The sequence below is a fragment of the Larus michahellis genome, chromosome 1 (assembly GCF_964199755.1).
Source record: "Larus michahellis chromosome 1, bLarMic1.1, whole genome shotgun sequence".
NCBI lineage: Eukaryota > Metazoa > Chordata > Aves > Charadriiformes > Laridae > Larus > Larus michahellis.
The window spans coordinates 24191229-24215231 of NC_133896.1; the positions used below are offsets into that span (position 1 = coordinate 24191229).

The 24003-nt window shown below is 38.7% G+C and overlaps 1 protein-coding gene and 1 long non-coding RNA gene across 4 annotated transcripts in view; one reads left to right on the forward strand and one right to left on the reverse strand.

Moving 5' to 3' along the window:
* Window positions 1–2560: 2560 nt before the first annotated feature.
* Window positions 2561–15217, reverse strand: LOC141745942 (uncharacterized). The gene is made up of 3 exons (XR_012588188.1): window positions 13869–15217; window positions 10267–10430; window positions 2561–3215 (listed from the first exon to the last, which is right to left on the reverse strand). It is a non-coding gene; the product is annotated as an uncharacterized LOC141745942 (long non-coding RNA).
* Window positions 15218–15221: 4 nt separating this feature from the next.
* The window catches only part of POT1 (protection of telomeres 1), a 96380-nt gene continuing 87598 nt past the window's right edge, over window positions 15222–24003 (forward strand). For 2 of the 3 annotated variants that reach the window (XR_012588083.1, XM_074593401.1), the window contains exon 1: window positions 15237–15269. The gene's annotated coding sequence lies outside the window, so the exon portion shown is untranslated. Of the gene's footprint in view, window positions 15270–16473; window positions 16559–24003 lie in introns of all 3 variants that reach the window. The other variant, XM_074593411.1, reaches the window with a different exon arrangement.

Sequence of the window (24003 nt, forward strand, 5' to 3'; positions counted from 1 at the left end):
TAACAGAAAACAGAGAGGAGAAAACTATGGCTCTTGTTGGCCAAGCCCAGCCATGATCACCTCCTGTAGCTTTTTTCAGATGATTAACGGCGTAAACACTGTCTTAAAGTACAAGAAGCTTTTGAAGGCTTTGTGAACAAACTGCTTCACAAACTGCAGACCGGAGCAAATGTCTTGGACCCAAAGAAAAGTCAAAAACCACACTCACATTTTGAAGCATTTTTCACTTCAAGGAGAGAACATCAGCTTTTGGGAATTTACACACCTGACAGGTGAAACAGTCAAATTTATTTCCAGAAAAGTGTTTTGTGCAAAAGTGTTTCAATTTGTCAAATTTGGTAGTTCTCTCCGCTGACAGAGAAAATGTCAGGTGTGGTAGCACAAACCAAACTACCTCAGGTAATGTTTGCATGCACGCGGCAGGAACAAAAGGGTTTTGTTATTACCCTGGGCTCTCTGACATATAAAAGCCACAGCAGAGCCAAGCACACTGCTCAGCACTGAGCGTGTGAGGCCGAAGCAATTGTATAAAAGATCAAAAGTCACATTTCTAGTCCTGTTTCTGCCATAAATCCTCCAAGGACTTTTGTGGTTTTGTGAATATCAATTACACATCTCTGCCCACATATTCAAGTAATCTCGAGCTCATACTTCTGCCAACAACTGAAAGAGCCCTGCTGCTTTGGCCAGCACTGAAAGACCACTTCTTGTCCTCTGAAGCAACGCCATCTATGTCGCTCTGCTAAGCAACAAATCTGCTTTGTCTTTGTTCAGAGCCTGCTATTGTTATTCAGGAAAAGCCAATGCAGTTACCAAAAAGCTGAACTAATCTATCAAGAGATTGAATTGGTACAGAAAACAGTAAAAAAATTGAATCCCTCAAAATTTCGACATCACATCATGCAATGCTACAGTGAATAGGCTATATCATTTGATGAAGTACAATGATGTGAATGAAACTTAATTCCAGCTTAGAACTCCATACAGTCACAATTGTTTTATAATTTTGCATTTTTATTTTTCCTCTTCACGCTTTTTTTCCCCTAGTAATTTAGATAGTCGTTTTTCTTTTAACTTGTGGCATTTGTTAAAACACGGCAAAAATCAATTTCAATAAAATAACACAAATCACATGTGTGAAAAGGAAGTAGGAGAGAGAACTATTATGATATAGCCCACCTTTTCTTGTTTTACTGCCATGTGTATTGTAACAGCTTAATACCCTGCTCTTCTCTGCAAGAGGCAAACAAAACCAGCAAAAACTGTTAAGTGGAAAACTTCTTCGCAAATACTACTTCAAAAGGATAACAATATTTGAGGAATGCAGGACTCAAGTTGTTTATCCAGCCAGCAAAATAAGTGGGTTTTTTGCTCGTCCGAGTGCTTTAAGGTTATATCTTCATCATTTTTATAACACATACTCTAAGAGCTTACAAATATGGACAAAATACTTCCTAAAGTTTCCCTAGACCAGTGAGATTTTTCTGAAATAAATCTTTGCTGCACAGCAAACTCTGAGATGTTGTTAGATGATTTTTAACGAATCCCTCCCCTACCTTCCGAGCTCCCTTCTTTTGAGGGATTTAAAAATATCTTACACTATTTCTAAATTAGTCACACTTGAAGCAATCACCAGGGGTTTCCTTGCAGGTCTCTCAGAAGTGGTTTCTTCACGGAAATGTTGACTTTATGAACTGTGAGAGGACTGGAGAAACTGACAAATTTGTCAAGCCTGAACTGGAATGTAAAGACAGCTGGTTTGATGCAGTAAATCATGTGAAAGCTATTTCCAAGGAGTCTTTTGACAAGCTGTCAGGACACTGGTTGGAGAAGCACCGGGTAGCACTAGTCAGGAGTGAAACGGTGACAATGGTGAGGAAACTCATGTCTTTTCAGCTCTGCATGCCACTTCTGGGGAACCAGTTGTCATATGATAGAAAATATCCTTCTTGTCAGATTGATTTTATGTGCTAGGGCTCTGCAAGCTGGCCGCTTAAAAGGTGCACATCAGGAAGTGTAACTTCAGGCACAAGAGATTAAACTATACACTTCCTTTCACAGCCAGTGGTGAGAGACAGGCTCTTCCACAGACTCCTTCAAAGATCACCGGTGATCACACGTAGGTAGTACAACCATCAGCTGCTCCTCCCAGTTCTGCATCATATTCAAACTCGCTGAGGGTCCACTCTGTCCCATTGTCTAGGCCATTAATGAAGATGTATTGGCCCCAGTATCAACTCCTGGGGCACACCACTATTAACTATCCTCCAGCAGAGCTTTGTCCTGATGACTGCAACCCTTTGAGCCCAGCGCCTCAGCCAGTCTTTAGCCTACTTCACTATCCACTTATCTAGCCTGTACTTAATCACCTTGGCCTCGGAGACAAGCTGTTATAAGAAATAGAGCCGATAGCCTTACCAACTTGAGAAAAAACTCTTCTCCCCTCATCCTCCAAGCCAGTCATCTGTCACAACCTAAAGGGTTACCCAGTCTTCAGGTATGTATAGATTGTGACCATGAGTTCTTAGGGTTCCATAATAGACAAGGACATGGAGGATTTGTCCTCTAAATTTCTCTACTTTACTTTATCACAGATTACCACAAGTACCACAAAAATCACCACTAGCCAGTATACCTACGATTAATAAAGAAAAAAATATATACATGAGTATTGAGCTATTACAAATTATTATCAGCAATCAGTAATACAGTATCAGTCCATGGTATGGCACCAATCAATAATAGTAACAAACAGTAATAGCAGCAATCAATGGTATATCAAGAATTAATTGTATAGCAAGAATTAATTGTATAGCAAAAATCAATATAATAGCAACAGCCAATAACAGCAATAACCAAGTAGGTATATACTATTACTGGTTACTAGAAACATCATTAGTGAAGAAAATTTATCAACAATGTAACATTCATATTTGTATACTTATGAAAATTACTTTTATGGCTATATAATACCTGTATCAAGAAAATTAGACAGATTTCAGAAGGAGGCAGACCACTCCAGAGGGGGAACCAACCATCCCAGAGGTGGGAGGACAAACTGAACCGACCTCAGAAGTGTGGTCCTAGAGGGGGACCAACAGAACAACAGATGGAGTCTCACTGCAAAGATGATCCATGTCACAGAGTCTGGAGTCAGCCAGGCATCCCCAGCAAGAGTCCAAGATCCCATAGAAAGTTTGTGTGGAAAATTCAGCCTGTTCAGGGAAGAAAAAAATATGTACAGTATGAGTAGTTCTCAGTGAGAGGCTCCATTTTGGGTAAACATTAACTCATTTTTAAATCATAGAGACATAAGAGAGCATAGGACAACCACCACTTTGAGCATCCAACAGGTGCAGTTAATTTTTATTTTTAACCTGTAACAGCCAACAGATGATTACGTTTTCTATTCTTTCAGATCAATTTTTATTTTTCCAGACTGTTTTCCTGTTCTTACAGTTATAACAGCCAATGGCAGCTACTCATTCTTACTTTCTGAGGATGTTTCCCCTTTTTGTGGAAAATTGTGAACAATTTTCAGCAGTATTTAAAAAGAGTACCATTATCACCACATTGATTTAAAGGAAAAGCATTATGGCAGACTCACAGCCCCACCTGATAAGCTCTGATTTTTCACAAGACCCACCAATAGCTGACATCCTTTGGCTTTTATAAGAGCCTTACAAAATTTTAAAGTCTACTTTAGGGATACTTTCTCCTTAGTCATTTATCAATAAATCTAAGACCTAAATGTTAGTTTCCCCTTTCTTGGAATTCTCAATCATCTTAGTTTTTGCCCTAAGGGAGATGGTATAGATTTACAGCAAGTTATAGATTTCTGGACAGATAGTAAAATGTTAAATGTATCTTTTATTGGTTTTATAGCCTTCTTTTTTCTTGTCCTGTTCCTTTTCTATCTTGTTTTCCATTTCAGTTCTTCATATCACCTGTTTTTTCATGGTTTTTGTTTTGGTTTGGTTTTTTTTGTAGGTATGCCTATGACAGTTAAATAATTCATATAAGGATTGTTCATGACTTTACATAAATATCTACTAATTTCTGGAATGTCACTCTATATAGAGTCCACATAAATTCTCAGATGGTTACATGCAACACCTGTTGATATCAGTGAAAGCTATGCTCTGTCGTATGTTATCATTGGAGGCGTGACTGATAAAATTTCCACCTGATAAACATTTCCAGAACAATCTGATTCCTGACATCTATATAAGAAAGGAAGATTTTTAGTATTCTGAACAGTGCGTGATACCTTGTTTTGCAAGCACATCATGTAGGAAATCACTCTGTATTTCGGTGATTATTAAGTTTAGAGTGAGATTATGGTAGTAAACAGACTACCAATTAATCAATGTCTTACTATTATCTTGCCTATGAACTTCATGATTGTCATCTCTGCATCTTCACATTTGTGAGATATGACAAATTGCAGTACCACTGTCCTAAGAAAACTCTGTAGAAAACCCTCTCCATAGAGGGCAGAGGCACTGGCCCAGAGAGTACAGAAACCTTCATCTCCTTGTTTTCTTCTTCTGATCCCAAGAGTTTTATGAAACTACTATGAAGAAGTGTAGATGAGAAAAAAGGCAGAGTTAATAGGCAGCGATGGCATTTTCAGAGCTTAAGAGATGTACAAAGTAATTACCTTTAATCACTACTGCAGTCCTTTTTTGCCTTTTTTTTTTTTTCCTTTTTAAATTATCTCTGTTTGTGATTTCTACCATCATTTAGCCAAATACACTAGCTACGGGATATCTGAATCCTCTGGAATGGTTATTGGATATTTCTCCAATGAAGGTAATGACCTACACACTTCATTATGATCCTTTTTTTAAAATCTTGTCCACCACAGTTCATGCCTTCTGGCTTTTTTTTCCCTCTTGACTTTTTCTCGCACGTGGAGACCTGCTTCTATCAGACCAACAGGAAAATGGACAGATGACTCACTAAGAAATTGGACTGCTGACCTTGGCAACGCTTAATCTGCTGCTGTGCTAAAACTACCTCTCATCAGGCTGACCTTATTACCTCGCTGGCCTTCTCTTGTCTTCCGCTGGTTTAAAGCACTTACTGTCAGCTGCTGTTGTTCTCTTCAGGACAATGTGATGTTAGCGCCTGATAAAGCTCCTACTTGCTACAGTAACAAACCTAATAAATAAGAATAAAAGTTGCCCACCCTGAGAGAAATTTAGAGCTGTATGTCAATATAAATGATAAATTATCTTTGTCAATGCATAGCAATATCTGTTGAATATCACGTAAGTGAGACTAATCGCTATAAAATAAACATTTCATATATTATTTGTTTAAACTAAAAGCCGTGAGGCAGGCTGAGAAAAAAAGAATGAAGAAAGCTGATGAGAGCATGCATAAATTCAAATTCCTGATGATTCTATTTGGTTCTTAAAGAGTGATGATGGGATCTGGATTTTCTGTCTGAAAAAGCAATATGGATAAAAGTTTCTGTGTCGAGGTGGCAAGATTTTGATAGTGGGCAGGGGTGGCCTCTATGGAAGAAGGTCAGGGGCTGTCCTGTGATGGACACAGTCAGTTCCAGATGGCTCTGGACTCACCGCTGGCCAAAGTGAAGTCAGTGTTGCCTCTGTGAAAATGTATTTAAGAAAGGACAGAAAACTCCATAGAGAGGAAGAAAGAACATGGAGAGAATGAGGGAACAGAGATAGGAGGAGGGAATCAGAGGGAAACAGCAAAAGAATAGTGAGGTCAGAGGGGCAGGAGGTGCTCCATGGCAGAGCAGACATTCCCAAAGGGACACAGCCCATGGAAGACCCATGCCAGAGCCGAGGAAAAGAGCAAAGAAGGAGCAACAAACAGAAACCACTATGTCCTGACTGCAAACATCACCACCAGCCCTCCACCACTGCTATTCCTTGCTTCACTGAAGGCTCTCAGTGTAACCTGTGGCCATAACAAGGTGGGAGGAGACGTGTCTGATGTGAAGTCGAGCCGGGGAAAAGAAGTGGTGTGTTTTCCCTAAATGTTTTAATGCTTTTTCCTTGGTTTGTTTTCTGTTTCTTAATGCCTGAAAAAGTAATTAAATATTTATATTAATTTGAAATAAATTAATTTCCCCAAGTCGAGTCTATTCTGCCTGCCACAGTAACTGGTCACCAGGTGACCTCCTTGTCTTTCGACCCATGAGCTGTCTCGCTCCTGGTCTGTTTTCTCCTCTGTCATGCTGGAGGTGGGGAGAGTGAGAGAGCAGCTGGGTGGGTGCTTGGCTGCCAGCCAGGACCAACCCACCACAGACTTTTTTGGTAATTATCTTTTTGGTAAAGCTGCTGCCCTTTTCAGTAGTCCCTACTCTTAAAAAGAAATGAAGTTCATTTAGCAAAATCCACCTGTCTAAGCCACAGAGAAGCTAAAACTCCTGCAATCCTCACTACCGTAAATAATTCAGAGATAGCTTCACATTTGAGAAGACGTATTCAGATACATAGAGTTTGATCAATTGTAATGTTGCCCTGTGAACAGAATCACACAAAAGAGTCACATGAAACTAGAAAAGAAATACTCGTATTCACCAAGGTTAAGACAAACATGATCTACATGACTCTTCCTAATGTGTCTTCTTCGAAAAATGTCCTGTTTTTCTAGGAAATGCCATCTTGGACATCCTCTCTACAGCTATAAATAATATCAACATTAATAATCATATGCCAATAAACTGACCTTCTCCTCTAAGAAAAGACTATTTGTATTAGCAAGAGTTGCAAGCTCCAAATTTGGTGTACTATTATGCTCCTTCATGCTTGACTGCTTTCTTAAAGATGCGGAAATCAGTATCAGGAACCTTTGTCTATATTCAGTGCAAATGCAGCATCCAACTGCAATTTTTCAAAATAATTAGATGCTTGGTTGAGCACCTCGTTTTAGTCAATTCAGTTGAACGCACACGTAATTATAATATATCAGAAAACACTGTTTACAATGTTTATTCCTTTTTGCTACTAATCAAATTATCAAATAAAATTAAAAATTTATTTTTGAAACCACTTAGCAATTCTTAGATTTTTATGAGTTATCTAAAAGACAACAATTAAACCAATAATATTAACACACACAAACTACAAAACGGAATGACACTGTCAATATTCAAAAAAGAACAAAGAACTAATGCGGCATGAAAACGTGGCAATGAACAATCATGCAAGATTGTGTATAATAAAACTAAATGATCGCTTTTAAGCATGTATTAACCACATCCAACCAAATACAACAAACATATACTAAGCCACAAAAAAGCAACAAAATGTAAATATTCATTTCACAGTCTGCATATGAACTGACTTCCATCCTTGGCTAGTGATATCTTTGGGTTCACATAAACAGCTTAGAATAATGCCATCTAACAGAAAAATAGAGCTTTAAGAAGTGAATAAATTTAAAGTAAGTAAAAGTTTCATACCAAATCTTATAGAACAGAGTTGAAATGACCTTCAGAACGTATCTTATCCATTCATTTACTCTGAGACAGATCAGCTAGTTAAACTAAATATTTTATTAACCTGGTCCAAAAAAATCCATTCAGTTATGCAGATTTCAGGAAAATTATTCCACGTCTCAACAATATTTTTTTTTTTGGTCAGAAAGTCTGTCCTATTGTCTAACATGAATAAGTCATTTTGGAATTTTAGCTTATTACTTCTTCTCCTATGTACCATGGACACACAAAAATAATTATTTCTTCTTTGTTTCTAATTTTTATATACCACATGACTCCACATGAGAAAAACACACTCTTGACTTCAGGCTAAATAACCCCAGGTCTTTCCATCCATCTTTGGAGGTCATGTTTCCTAGGCCTTTCATCATTTTTGCTGATGTCCTTCAGAACCTCTCCAACTGACCTATGTTTTTCTTGAATTTTTATGACAGAAACTGAACACATTACTTCAGCTTATCAGAGCTCTTGAACAGAAAGGTTATTTTATGTATCTTACAGGTTATCTATGTCATTTGTTCTTTTTCAGAACAGAATGACATGGCTGACTCATAATCAGCTTGAGATTCGTTCCTTTTTTCTCTAAAGAACTGCCACTTAGCCTGTTGTCTACCCTCATGCATTTATGCAGTTGACGATTTTTGCTTAAGTGCAGTATCTTTTGCTTGTCCCTGTTGACTGCATCTTATGTTTTAAAACCATTTTCTTCAATTTGACAAAATGCTTTTGTAGTACAACAAAGAACTGACATCTTCAGTATTTGACATTATTTAGGAGTCTTTCTTCAGATTACCACGCTCCCCAGTTGTGCTATATTTTAGAGACCAAGGCAACAACTCCACTGCCAAGGTTGCCAGCATATTCTCATAATTCTGGAGGTCCTGAATATCTGTTCTGACACTTTTATGGAAATTGAGCTCATGCAGTACCTCTCAAGAGCTCAGTAGTCTTTTAAATAAGGTCTTAACACAGCTGAAGAATCCTTATTTCTGCAAAATTCCATGTGGCTTTAACTCCCATAGGAATCCACAAGAATGTAAGAAATCAAGTACCGCACAGGTGCACTCAAAAAATGTGGCCAGTAATGAATGAAATCACAAGCACTCTTGAGTTAAGGAAACTCTAGAAGTAAAGATGAGTGCAAAATCATTACTAAACTCTTATATCAGATACTATCACAGAGGTCAGAAGTTTTTCCTCTGCTTCCTTCCCCCTTATCCAGTTGCCGAGGGACACTTTTTCATTTTAGTCATGGTCAAAAAAACAAGTAGCATATTTTGACTCAGTCTGAATATTTTGGCTGTTTCCAAATGTAAAAAACCTGTTTGCTTACCGTGTTTCGGAAAATGCTGTTTCTGTTTTTCTGTAATACAGAAGCTTCAAAAAATAATCATCCAGCCTAAGAAAACAAACCGATGAAAATGTTTGGAAGACTAAAGACGAACATCTTCAAAGTTATAAAAGTTTTAAAATAAGGTGGTCTGTCATTCATGGTAGGACAACTTCTGTTCAGCTTCACTGAAGCTAAAGAGGTTAAGAGCAATGGATGCCCAACGCTTTAGCTTCGGGGTATCCAAAACCACATAAGGCCCTTTGAGTTAAAACCTGAATTAAGGATACAAACATTTGGGATATCTCAGGACAGGAGGTGAATGTAACCAGTGATAAAGTCATTCTATTTAAGCCACAGGTCTTTCCCTTCCTTTATTTACTTAGTTTTGATTTTCATTTAATTTTCCTTCTACTTTCATCTTACCAAAAGACATAAGAAATATATGATTAAAAAAAAAATACACGGATGCAAAGCCAAAGTGAGAATGTAAAAAAGCAGGAGAAAAACAGAGAGAAATACATTTTGAATAATCCCACTACAGTCCATGAAGATAGAATTATCAGAATTGAGCCCTAAGCGACAAAGATTTTTCAAGAAAAAGAACAAACACTTTTTGTACTTTTAGGGTATTTGATATATATCAAAAAGTCTGGGTTTTCTTAAATTATAATTCATTTTATGTATTGAAGTTTTCTCCAGGCTGGAGAATGCAATGATGTCTAGCAAACTGACAGCATTATCACACTAGTGAAAGCTAAGTAACTTAACAGGAATAGGCTTCCCAGTAACATTTCTTCCCAAGTCTCCTCTTGCTTCCCATTGTATTTTTTGGTTTCAAAGTAAGTACCTCACTACATTATAAATTAACTCCAGTTCTAATTGTCTCAGTGTATTTTGACTGTAAACCTAGCAGGGTGGAGAATGGCTTTTTTGTTCACCATCGCATTGTTAAACACAAAAGGATTCCAGTTCATGATGGCATCTGTTGATTTCCACAGGGGGGACAATGATGCCTGTGATAATAACCATAGTTAGACTTTCATTCCTGAAATTGAAGTTGAATTTTCCAAATAAACTGGTTAATAAGGAATGCTATTTAAAAAATCAGAAAAAAAATTCTCAGGTTTTAGTGTATATGACAGAAAAGCAGTTGCTTCAGTTAATGAAAATAACAGAGCAAGAAACACTTTACTATTTTACAAGTAATACTTAAATAGCTCTTATAGAAATAGTTCTATTTATCTGTGCTCACACAATTGCACCCTTTAATAAGCTCTTTTAATGACTTCCTTGAAAATATATGCCTAGGTTCCTGTCTGCCGTTGTCTACAACTGAAGCACTTACCGAAATTCACTTGCAATGAATGGACATGCAAACAAATGCTCCGACATTAAGTACAAGCACTTAAAAGATTAAACACCTCAGTGATGCCATTTTGCTTTTAATTACCTTGTACCTATGAATGTTGTACTTTTCTTGCGGAAATGTCTTAAGATGTTCCTGGTTTTGTTCCTGTGTTTGCAACAAAAGAAAAGATCCAGTGCTTCTGAAGTGTGGGGGTTTCTTTTCATTATCTTACTCCCAGGACATGTCTCACACGAACACATCAGCTCCTTGGGAAAATATATAAATTAGATTTATTTTTGCAGTAGCCTTCTTAGCCAGTATAAACTTATAATCATCAGTGCAGGAAGCACAAACTTCTATACCTAGTCAGACAGCTGAGGTTTTTGAATAAAGAACAATATTCCAACATGCTTAGGGCTATGGAGTATTTCATTTAAAACACAGAAAAACTACTATGGAAAGAGATAACTAATATTCATTATTGTTCATTTCTACAGAAGGCTTTTGGGTAGCTGCCTCATTAGAAAATAAAATCCTATTGCTAAGCAAATTAGCTAAGAACACAACCACAGAGGAAGCATATTTAATGAGTGCAATAAATTTAGAAAAGAAAAATGTTTCATTTTAAACAAAGAAGTAGACTTAATACTGGCAAACAAAAACCTAATCTACAGTATCTGTGATCATTCGATGAATAGGAAACCCTTGAAACCAATGGAAAGACTAACATTGACTTCAAACAGCTTTGGGTCAGGTTCCAAAATTTACACTGTAATAACTCTTTATAGTCTATTAACATCTGTCTTACTAATGCTCAAAACCCCAGTAATACAAGAACTATTCCTTTGTGAGAGACTTCATGTATCATATATCACCTTCTTTTACAAACAAAACTTGGACATTTTCAGACATATTTTAGAATTGCTGAACCACAGAATTGCCACAAGCAAAGATGTCTCCAGAATCACAATAGTGGAGACCTTCTTCACACCTCTGCCCACATTCAGTCTCTTGCTTTTCCCTGGATCCTCTCCCACTTCTTTTCCTTATCCCCTAAATATAGGACAAAATTGCCTCCTGCCTAGAACGAGTCTTTCTTCACCCCCTACTCCATTAGTGAGTTATTTAATGCTGGCTTCTTCTGGTCAGGGAGCCAGTCATGAATCTGCTCTGTGAGTGAGCTGCTGAAATACCAGCAATAGTCTGTGAAAGTGTTCCACTGCTATCGTATAACTTGTACAACTTTAATGTACATACTTTGGTCTAATAAAAGTTTTATCCTCCTCTGCAAATCTTGCTTCTTAAATTGTCATAATGTACCCATTACATTAAATGTATGTTCTATTTATTTTTACATCCACATAAGCTATATCCATGTAAGTGAGCTTCAATTACATAGAACACTAATATAATACAAATAATGAAGAATTACTCATTTTGTTACTTCATATATATTTATTTCAAAAGACTCTAATTCTGTCCTCTGCATTTCAGATTTGCCACCAGTGACAACAAAACCCCATGGACCTGGCTGTCCTTGACAGAAGGAAAATAATTTAGGCAAGCACTCTGTAGTGAGAAGCATGCTATAATCATATGATTTCTTACTGATTCATTGCACATGAACTATGTTTATAAAGCTGCAATTAGTAAAAATGCATTCTTGGAAATCATCTAGAAATGATTAAACATTTATACTGTAATCATTTCAGTAATTTTAATAAATCTGGGTTTTTAACTTCTATTAGCCTATCAACTCATAACAAGCAACACATCATTTCAGATGTACTGCAACCGATCTCTGCCCCGTAACTGACTGAATTTGGCCTGTATCCATAAAAATCTACTAAAAAATCAAGTGCTGTCATCAAAGCAAAATTAAAGGAGTAGAAAAGGGTTGCCTTCGGCTGTGGAGGTATTTGGAAGTAGTTTTACAATAGCTGTCAAATGAAATGAAAGCCGATCCTTTTTGAGCGCTGCATTATTTAGAATCTGAGTATATACTTCACATTTAACATTGTACCAACAGCCTACAAGACGTCTCGTGCTGAACTTAGAAAACATTATACCAAGACAGCTGCTAATGGAAATAGTCTGTATTCCTATAGGACAATTCTCTGGCTATTGTTTACTAACATATTGGGGGAAAATAAGGTCAAACAGATTTTTCAATATTGCTTATAGACTTGACTGCCATTGCAATGAGAGTTTTGCAAAACGCATTTGAAAATCTTGCCCGGCATGTTCAAATGGCTTCAAAAATTTGAAAAAACATGAGCTTGAGGCTAGTTTCCCAAACATCTATTCAGTTTCCCGCCTCATTAAGAGAACAGTCTTCAGTAGCTCCTGTGACTAGGTAGTGATTTAATGTATAAGGCTTCTATTTCTGAAAGCTTTGATTCTATGGCTTAAGTTACATATATTTTCGCTGCACAGGAGGAAGTTTTGGTCTTGCTGAAGTGAATGGAAAGTTTTCATTACTTTCAGCGGGATCCAAATTTCAGCTGTATTTGGAAGTTTCAAGAATTCCTAAACTGGTTAGGAACACGGACATCAATTAATTACCTCTTTGCAACCTCCCATTTCAAAACACAAGTTCAAGAAACATGGCTACCATGTTGTTGTTTATCTATGAACTTTCATTTAGTAGTGAAAGCTTTAAACATGATTTATTGGACGTCACGCAGCACACCACTGCCAAGGACAGAATTCTGGTTTTTGGTGGTTTTGTGGTGATTTTTTTCCCCTCTGTAGAGGTGCTGTTTTCTACTATGACAGTGTCATGGTTTCAGCTGGGATGGGGTTGACTTTCTTTCTGGCAGCTGGGTTAGTGCTGTGTTTTGGATTGGGGATGAGAATGGTGTTGGTAGCACACTGGTGCTTTTGGTTGTTGCTGGGCAGTCAGGGCCTTTTCTGCTCCTCACAACGCCCCGCCAGTGAGTAGTCTGGGGGTGCACAAAAAGTTGGGAGGGGACACAGGCAGGGGGACACAGACCCCAACTGACCAAAGGGATATTCCATACCATGTGATGTCATGCTCAGCATATAAAGCTGGAGGAAGAAGAAGGAAGCAGGGGGAAGTGGGATTTGAAGTGGGATCTATCTTTTTTATCAAAATTCTGCTTATATACATCTCCTTTATTCTTCTCTTTTAATTATATACAGGGTAGCACATACAAAACTCAAATTCCTCTAGGTTTCAGTTGACTTTATAAAAGAATTCAATAGCAAATTTAGAAAAGGTAGCTGGGAACTGAAGCAGCAAAAGATGACAGAAGTAAGAAGAGAAGATCAAGTAACCATTTAAATTACTCAGGAGTGCAACTTGCTGTTTCCAAATGATTTTAATTTAATTCATCTATAATGTATAAGCTTTCCATGATTTCACTTCAACAATTATAATTGCTAAGCAGATCTTTTACAGACATGAAAAAAAGAAACAGAACAGAACAGAGAAGTGCATCAGTGGGTTAAAGCAGAATTCCCTCACTTCGCACTCTTTCAAATTTTCCAGTTTTTCTGACTCACTGACAAAAGGCTCTAAAAATGTTTCATTCATGATTGTGTCATTCACTGTTTTATCAACTTTTTTTGATAATAAAGTTTTAACTGTGATCAATACTGTTGTTTTCAAAATGTAAAACGTACATTTAAAAATAGAGGTCATAAGACAGGACTTAAACTATACCACCAGAAATACTCACATGACAGAACTGAATAGTCTGAAAATAAGATGATTTCTCCAAACCTTTTGATGGAAACAAAGGACGTGGCCAAGTGATGCTCATCTTTCTCAACCTATCTGCTCTGCTGTAGCTGCCTCTTCAGATGGCCAGATCGTTAGTCCTCCAGGTAATGAGGTGTGCTCAAATTCACAGCTCCATCTTAGCTCTGACTGTGGGCTATTTTCATCATGCCTGTATAATAAGGTCTTAGTCATGTTTTTGCTTATAAATAAGCATGCCACATTAATGCCTGATGTAAGGTATAGGACTAAAATTAATTGAAAACACTGATGATCAAAGAAAACTGCTCCAGAAAAGGTTGTCAACAATGAAAATGACTACAAAACATAAATGCCAATGAATTCTTCTCCAGAGGCTTCTTGAACATGGATGCATTTAAGTTCCAATTCTTGAACTGAATTTGAATTCAAAGTGTAACTAAAACATTTCAGAGACTTAACTATAACAGTTCCAAAATAGAGGGAGGGTTGTGAAGGAAAAGAGTTAAAGGCCAAGAAAGCAAATAATGATTTCCAGTGGGGCTTTTTTAAAGTCGCCAAGGAAAGCTGTCCCAGATATCCAGGACAGCAGAGGCTGGCACAGGCGAGCACAGGCTGGCAGATGACACATCTCTGAGGTACGGGAGAGATAAAGCCTAAGTCTCTGAAGGAAGAAGCCTCGCTGTTGCGATGTTGAGCCATGTATGCTGCAGTTTCAAATTGGCAACCAACGCAAATGGGATCTTGGCATGCATCAACCTGCAGCATCCAAACATCAGCGAGCCCGCGGGACCCTGTGTCTCTGACAGTGACGAACTGTCAGGCTTTTCAAAGCCTGGCCTGATGCCTCCTGCCACTGAAACACCACCAGCAAGCGGCGGGGGTTTTTCCCCCATATTTTTCATCCCTCTGCAGCTGACAACGCTAAACTGTGCCTGAACCGGGGGGCGGCATCCACCATCGGACCGGTCCCTGAGGGCACTGGCCACCCCTTCCCATGAGGGCTGGCAGAGGGCGCTGCCTCGGCGGGAACGTCCTCAACCCGCCGGCAGCCCGAGCGGAGGCGGGGGAAGGCCGGCACACCAGGCCCGCACACCGGGCCGGCACCGAGATGGCCGCTGACAGGCCTCGCCGCGGGGCGGCGGGCCTCGGCCGAGGGGACACTTCGTTTCCCCCGCCTTTCCCTCCGCCAGCCTTGCCCACCCTGTGCCCACCCGGCCGCCGCGGGCACAGGGGTCTTCCCGCCACCGCACAGCACATGCTCGCTCCGCCCCCGGCGGGCCAACGGGCGGGGTGGCCTCCTCCGCCGCCGGTGCGCATGCGCGGGCCGCCCGCGCACGCTCGGTGCGGGCGGAAGTGGGTTGGCGGCGCTGGCAGACAGGTACTGGCGGGGTGGTGCAGGAGTAAGGCGGGACGGGCCGTCCTGCTACCTCCGCAGGGCTGAGGGGAGCGGGCGGGAGGGCCGGCTGTGGACGAGGGGTCTGTCGCAGCCCGGAGACCCTGCCGCCGCGACCTGGGCGCTGGGCCGCCGCCCCGGCGGGGCAGAGCCCGTGGCGGTGTGTGAGGCTTCTGTGAGACCTACAGTTACCTTCCCTCCCTGAGCGACCCTGCACACGGCCTTTGCTGTGTCCCCGCTTTGACACACACAGGGCTTTGCCGATTAGAAGTTCTTTTTTCTTTTCCCTTCTTTTCCCTTCTTTTCCCAGACGCTGGCTGTACTGAAAATAATTTTTTTGCTGCAATATGCCTATGCTAATACACCTAAGCTCTTGGTTTTAAAGAACTTCTTGCAGTTGCTGGATTGGCTCTAATAACCATTCACATCCTGAAGGGATCTGCTTTTTAGCCCTCTTTTCCTGAGGTCTGTTTTGCTGACCGGCCTCTTTTCTAGAGCTGAAATGTTGTTGAGATGAACGTCAGTGGAAGAATTCGTTTTCCTCGGGTAACATTCGATTGTGGCCTCTTTTGCACAGGATCAGATTAGTAAATTTTAATCTGAAATTAATAAAGGAGATTTTGGTTTGGTTTTTTTTGGAGAATTCTTGTTGCGTTCTAGTGAAAGTAAGTATATATCAGCCACGTTATTAAGAGTAAGAATGGCCTAGGACTTATTTCCAGAAGATAAGTGCCTGAAGATCTATAGCAGCAGCAAGCTGAAGCCTTGCAACTGAGGGAATAAGATGTGCCACACTGCTGACTTGGTTTTTCCTTCTGTTTTGGTTAGCTGACGTGATGTTTTCTCTTGAGAATTCTCAGGGAAATCACAAGGTAGACTGTTACAGAAGTTCCAGACTACAGACTTTGTTCTTCATGAATGGCCTTCTTGATTTCATTAACACTGCTGTATAACAAAAGATTTCTCTTGAGACTGGTTGCAGGTTGAGTTCATGGTATTTCTGCACAGTCTCCTTTGTTTAATGGTGTAAGTGTTCACTTTTATGTGAAAATTTTGCAGAAACTATATAGTATATGGCTGTGTCTACATATGTGTGCACATTTAAAGTGAGGCATTACCTATTTAATAATTGCTTTAACTTTTGCACAATTTGCCCGAATATTGCGCTGACTAGTATTTGTGTTCACAGGGGCTTCAGAAATCTACCATTTGACTGACCACATCAATAAGATGCTGATGCTCTTGGCTATTCCTTCATTCTTTATGAAACTTTGGTGAGGCTTCCTCCAGAGGTCTACACGATCATCTGTTTTATTGTCTGATTTGGAGAAAGAGTTTACATGTCTCTCTGCAAGAAGCATCTGCTTTGATACATAGGCATGCCTCTGACTGCTGCAGCTTCCTTTTCCCAAAATAATATGAATCCCCTTTATGTGATTTTCATGTATCCCTAAAGTATTTCTTGGTTGTAGAGAAGGGAGTAGTCTTTCCAATTTACCTTTCGCATCTTGTGTTTCCTTTGCTTTTCTGTTCCAAAGCTACTCTCTTATTAGTTATTGAAAAAAATTTTTGTTCTAGAGTAGGCTACAGAGGGATAGTCCATTTATTGTAGTGACAGCTAGAATCAGGACCCAGTAGTGTGTGTCTTTGGCTTGAGCAAAAGCTCAAATTGTTGGGGGATCTGAGTAATCCAGGCAAAGAGGTGTTGATTACTTGGTCTTCTGTGCACTGGATTGAGGTACTATGACGATACACTGTAACAAAAACAGATCCAACTTTGAATTCCTCCTCCATGAAGTTAATTCTGGAGTTAAGATAGAAAATATTAATATGCTTAGTTTTCATTCTTGTTTTTTTTTTAGGATTATGGGCTTGTAGTTATTACAGTGGAGTTGTATTGTCTATAATATTTCATTTATTTTCTAAATTTTTGTCAATATGAACTAAAAGTGATAAAGCGTGTCTTGCATCTTATAATTTATGATGCTATTAGGGGCTCAGGGTTTTTTTTTCTTCTTTTAAATATATCTTGATGAATTTTTACTGAAAAGAATAGCAGAATTGTAATATTTTAGATGACTAGGCATAGAAGATGGACTTATTCATCAAATAAGGGCAATGGGGGAAAGTCTTGCTTTGTTATCTCCACCTTCTTCTAGAAAATGCTTGTTTCTCTTGATCTGGGAGGAAACAACCAAGACATTAATTCTGACTGTCATTACCCTGTTTTCCTTATATTACTTGTTCCTCATGTCCTTAAATATATGAGGTCTATGGGACATCGTTCCATTACTGGTGAAAGGATATTCTGATTTGTTATCATCTGTGAAAGTTCAATTGATCTTTCACAATTGAAAAAGAACTCAGCAACTTATATGTTCAGAATATCCTGGTTCTGTCAGGAGGTCGACTTGATCTTTCTGTCATGTCTAGTAAGATGTTTTGCACTGCTGGAATGTTCCTTGGGGCTTTAGGCTATTATAAGATATGTTGGTACCTTTAGTTTAACACTGACAGTGTATGAGAACTTTTTTGTATACTGAGCTTGCTACCTACAGCTTTTTGTAGTGAAATCTCTTAGAAACTTTGTACTGCTTTACTACATTAATTGCTATACAAAATTTGGTTATTTCATGTTGCTTAGAGAAGCACGGAGGAAGGGGAGAAACAGTGATGAATTGTCTTGATAAGAACAAATTTGCCTTTCCTATGTGGTTTTGTTTTGTTTCTGTCTTTCGGTCATGTTGCGCTTGTGTTCATGTCAACAGTTATGTATTTTTTGTGGCTGTGTGGTGTTAACTTCAGTTGCAACTGCAGGTTGTGGTTTCTTAATGATTTTCAGTGTGCACGGAAGGGTGATATAACTAATCTGAAAGTTTAACTTCTGGTGTTTTTCCAAACATAATTTAAGATTTTTTTTTTTAATTATAATCAAAGTTTAAAAAGCCTACAGAAAGAAGGTGTGAGGCTTTCACAAAAAGGCTTAAATATCCAGGTTCTTCCTGACACCCTATTTTGCAGTGCAAAGCTCAAAAATTACAGTCTTTAAACCTCTTCTAGAGCCACTGTTTGATTTTATAAGTGCATAAACCTCTGAGTGTATACTTTGTCTTAAACACTGAAGTTACCAGGCTCTCAGAACCTGTACCTGTTGTGTGCTGCACCTAAAAGGAAATGCTAATTATTTTGCTTTCTGTGTGAACTGATGAAAAGACTGTGAGTCTGAAAGCTTCTCTTGTTTTTTGTGCGTGCACCCCAGACCATACCTAGCTGCCTAATTCAGGTCTGTGGGTGTTAAAACTCTCAAGCTGATAGTGAGAAGGATGAGATAGTCCTTCAGACGTATTATAAGAATTTTTCTCCTGCTTCTGGACTTAGAGATAGAGACATTCTGTGACTGCAGTATTTTGATGGAATAATGTCCTTGTTGCAGAAGAAAAAAAAAATAACTAAAATTACTGCATATTTCTGTTGAAGGTTAACTCTTGCTCAGAGCCATTTCTACTAGGCAATTGTTTTCTGGTGCACTGTGATTTAAGATGTTTTTTATGCTTTTGGAATACATGTTAATGTTTTGTATGCACTTAAAACAGAACTAGTGGATTGAAGTACGAGTGTTCCACTGTCAGAAATTTACGGTCTAGAAAATTAGCAGGTAGACAGTCAAGGCTGGGGCAGAGCAGCACATAAAAGTTCAGCCCATAGCCATCATCAGTGTTATATTTCACTTGCTTAAGCGAGTGATATATATCACTTCTTCAGGATATTACTTCTGGGTTCTCATACAGTGTACATCCTTTCATATAATTCTTTGCTTGTTAAAATTATTAAGTTTTTTTGGTCACTCTCTCTTCCTATTTTTGTCACTTTCAGCTATTGGAAGGTTGAAGTTCAGCCTTCAGTGAACTGTAGTTCACTGCCTCCTTCCTTCTTCTGTGTCTGTGTGTGTGTTGTGCATCCCTCTTGGGGACTTCCCTTCCAAGACTGTCCTATGGTGCTGTCTGCCTTTCTTGCAGCTTGTTTTTTTTAACCACCCATCTTTATGAATAGCTCTGTTTACGCCACTTACAGACTTCTTGAGCAGCGGACTCAAGTTTGGAGGGATTCTTGTTAATGTTACGCAGTCAGCCTTTTGGGAACAACAAAGATACTTGACAGACTTATTTTCACTTAGTTGCTATTCAGGAGAGCTGTGAGCACCAAGGGCGGCACTAAAGATATCTTCATGTAGATTTGGGAAGCCAGTGCTGTATCAGTTTGTTTTTGAAAATTTATTTTTATAGCTCTTAGAGCTGGATACTCATGTCTTTATTTTTTAATTGCAGAGAACAAGAATCTGGGAACTTTAGTGGTTAGCAGTTAAAATGCATGACCTTAGTTTTATATGTACAGAACTTTAAGATCGGGGAAAAAAATAAACATCTTGTTTTCTACTTGAATGTTATTTACATAAATGTCCTAAATTGCAGGAGTATCCAGTAAGTAAATAATATGGGCAGGTCCCACTGCATCAGCTTACACATGGCTCCCATTTAGAAATTTTCCTTTGTAACCGTGAAGTCACACGTGGAATATTTGTCCCATTAAAATAAATGGCAAAGGCTCTTTTTAAATGAAAGCAAGGGAGTTGCAGAATTTGAGGGCAATCATCAGAGAGCGATGAATTTTTATACCTCAGTTCCTTTCTTTGTTTTGTTTTAACAATGATGTTTGAATTTTAACAAACTGCATTTTGCTGTTAGACATCCTTGTGGGAGGAAAAAAAGCCCAGAAAAGTCTATTTAATTGCTCAAGTACCGTAACAGAGAGAAATATATATTGAAAAAAAAAAAAGTGTTAATCCATTATGTTCTACATCTCCCTAGCTCATTATAGTGTTGCTGGATGAAGATCAATATTGCTGATTAACTTTGAAGTTGACTGTTTCTAGGTGGAATAGATCAGCTTCTCAGCCTGCTAGAATATGGTGTGAAGTGGATACTTTCAACTGAAAAGCTTTGTAAGACTTATAGTTGCTCTTTTCACTAGAGGCTTGAAATCCTAGTAAGCCAATGACAATACTGTCCTGGTTCATGTTGAAAACGTACAGATAAAGACATAATTTTTAGCATCAGTTAGTGATATTTTATAGAAATTCTAACTCCTAATACTTCACTAGTTAAAGCAGTCAACAGAGACAGAAGAACATCTGCACCAGGCTTTTGCCTCTTCTTCAGCTCAAGTAGAAATTGAAACCTGTTGGTTGTTGTACCTCCCAGCTCTGTGCTGGGCTGGGTTGACCTTGCCTGGCCCCCGGGTGCCCATCAAGCCCCTCTGTCACTCGCTCTCCTTGACAGGACAGGGAGGGAAAATACAACGAAAAGCTCGTGGGTAGGGACAAGAAGAGCACTCGTCAATTACCATCATGGGCAAGAGACTCAAACTTGGGGAAATTAATTTAATTTATTGCTGATCAAATCAGAGTAGGATAGTGAGAAATCAGAACAAATCTAAAACCACCTTTCTCCCCCGCCATCCCATCTTCCTGGGCTCAGCTTCAGTCCTGGCTTCTCCACCTTCTTCCCCTGAGCAGCACAGAGGGACATAGAATGGGGGTTGTTGTCAATTCATAACACTTCATCTCTGCCACTCCTTCCTCATGTTCTTCCCCTGCTCCAGCATGGGGTGCCACCCATGAGAGACAGTCCTTCATGAACTTCTCCAACGTGGGTTCTTCCGACGGGCCACAGTTCTTCACAAACTGCTCCAGTACACATCCTTTCCATAGGGTGTCACTGTATCCTATTGGATACATTTTAGAGATATATATATTGGGTCTGTCTGGGACGAAGTGAACTGTCTTCATAGCAGCATGCATGGTACTGTGTTTTGGATTTGTGACTAAACCAGTGTTGATAACACAGCAGTATTTCAGCTGGGGGGACATGAGTGAGTGTCTCTGTGGGTGCCTATGGGCTGGCCAGGGTCAAGCCACCACAATAGCACAGACAGTGAGAAGGTAGAATTCTTGTCCAGTGCTTCCTACAGCTCACCTGTGAGGTTACAGCAGGACTGAAAAAGGTGTCACACGCGTTGACTTTTGATTAATGTGCTGTGCCCCTCTCCCCTCCCCCCAAAAAAAACCCGCAAAACCACCAGCATTGAAACCAAAATTGGTCAACACCATTACTGTTGAGTTTTGTGGATGTTATTATGTCTTTCTAGCACTTTGGCCATCAGGTGTTATGAAGGAAAAGGGTATCGAGATTCCAATTAGAGATTTGTGAACTCTTGTAAGAATTTAGTATCTGGTGTTTCGTATCAGGTAACTGACATTTGATAATACTTCAGTTTTACCCCAGTAAAAGAGTGACATTTTGTTAACATTTTATGATGTGTTGAAGCTCCCTGCCCTGCTGTCCAGTCCAGGTCATTGATCTTCATTGTTTGTGTCTTCTGGGTTCCTTTCAGAAGAGTAAAATTCTCTGTGAGGCAAAAGACTCAAAAGTTTAAGTAATTGGGTGTAAGTTTGTCATTTATTTGTTTGAGGTGTAAGCCAACATGTTCTACTTTGCAGTTGGGACAGGTTAACATTGTACGCAGATAATTACTGAGGGGAACGTTGTTAATTTGTAACTGTTACTAATTGTTGTCCAGTTACCTGTCTCTATATAATTTCTGCTTGTATCCCACATAATAAACTTTTTGAGTTGTCTCTTCTTAGTAGTCAAGTTCTTAAATTTATTCATCCATATTTGGTAAACTATGTCTGTTGTGCAAACTGCATGGCGTTTTGAGTAACGGTGCCTCCTGGAGCCTCTGTGTCTTCTGAATGTTGTAAGGCCTCCTTATTTCATGCACACTGGGGAGGGAGTTACAGAGAAGCAAGTTGCTTGTTGACTTAGGTTGTAAAGTAGGGGAATATATACTCTAAGCAGGGAAGATGCATGGAAGTGTGGCCTTGTTAACTTTCCAGTTACTGAGTCACCCAAGTTCTTGGGGCTACTGAGTATTTTGGAGTAGATGAGGACTGGTTTTCAAAGTCTAAGCTACAATTTAAAATTAGACCTTCAGGTCAGGAGCTAATATTTTTCTTATTTGAGATATGGTATTTATCAGACTCGCTAGAATGTATTTTGCTTTTAAATGCATACTTTATTGCCTGGATATAATAGCTTAAGAAACCAGAGGCTGTTTTGCTATTACCGCTTTTTTAACTCTTAAATGTGTTAAGAAAAAAAAGCTGATATTGCTAGTGAAAGGTTAACTAGTCTTCTAATAATTGTAGGTTTAAAATTATTGTATATTATGGACAACTTCTCACTTCTGTATATGACAAAGTAAGAGCTGCAGTCTGTGACAAATGATAAGAGAGACGTACATAAATTGGAAGCTAGGAGAACTCATCCTGCTTATACTCATTTTGGCTGAGATACACTTGAACAAAAGTATTTTATAGAGTTCTCATTAGCGAATGTGAATTCTTGGTATTATCTGTCAGTCAAGAGTAACATCACTGGGGAATTTCTGCAAAAATGGGGAAGGAGGAAGGATGGACTCATTCAGAACTACAGAAATAGTCATGAGCAATAAGTGAAGTTGGGTATCTTTGGATACTGGAGTGACAATAAGATGGAATTTTGATTTTCTGAAGAACCTGGTATTTTTTTAAAGAATGTCTGTAATATTGCTGAGTGTCTGCACCTATATGCATTGACTTATGTTTATAACTTATGATCCAGTGGTCTTTCCATTTGGCAATGGCTTCCCATTTACGTTTAACTGTAAGTGAATGTTTTGTAAGATTTCAGTCTGTCTAGCACTGAAAAAGTACATCCTAACTGAAGTGAAAACATATTTTAAGTTTTACTTAATAGAATACCAAGTTTTGTGTCAAACCTAAAGTATAGGAAATATGTATTTTATTTTTTTGTTGTTGTTCTTCACTGTCATATAAGGATTGCTAAAACTCTGTCTGAAATTAGGACTGTGGCTACAATACTGCTACCCAGGTTTTCAGAAATTAGAAAGTATTTTTTGCTTAGTTTATTAAAACTTAATGAAAACAGAAGATTGATAATGCTGTGACTTTTCTGTAGATACCCTCTTGAAATAAAAATTGTAGAGCAAAAATGCAGATACCCCAAGAACAAGATGACCATGTAATGAGAAAATATAACAATAACTACTTACTGCTAGATGACTTTCTTATATTTCTCATATGTTTAACCACTATAATAGACTAATCCTCCTCTCCCCCATTTAGCACACTGAGAACAAACAGTAGACAAGTCATACATTTCTTTGCTTTTTTCCAGTGTTTAGCGTTTGTAGATGCCCATTTTATTTTCTTTATTATTTTTTCTTTACTTAATACATCAATCAAATTTTTTAATCTGTACATAAGCGTTTTTTATTCATTATAAGTTAAAAGGATCACTTCGATTTGATGCAGTCAGATTGTCTTATAGGGAAACAGCTGGATATAGAGACTGTTTATCCACGACCTGTCATTCAAAGTCTCTCTTTGGTTTTTAACGTGCATTTCTGTACAAAAAATATTCACATTATTTATGTTACCCTTTGCATTCATATATAAAGTAATATTTTGTTGACATTTGCAGTGTTTTGGAACGTTTGCAAAATAAAGTAATTTGGATGTCTGTCTGTTGCCAAGGAAATGTTACTTTCTCTCCTTGCTATTTGTGGTACTAAGAGATGAGGCCAATCCCTCTGAAGA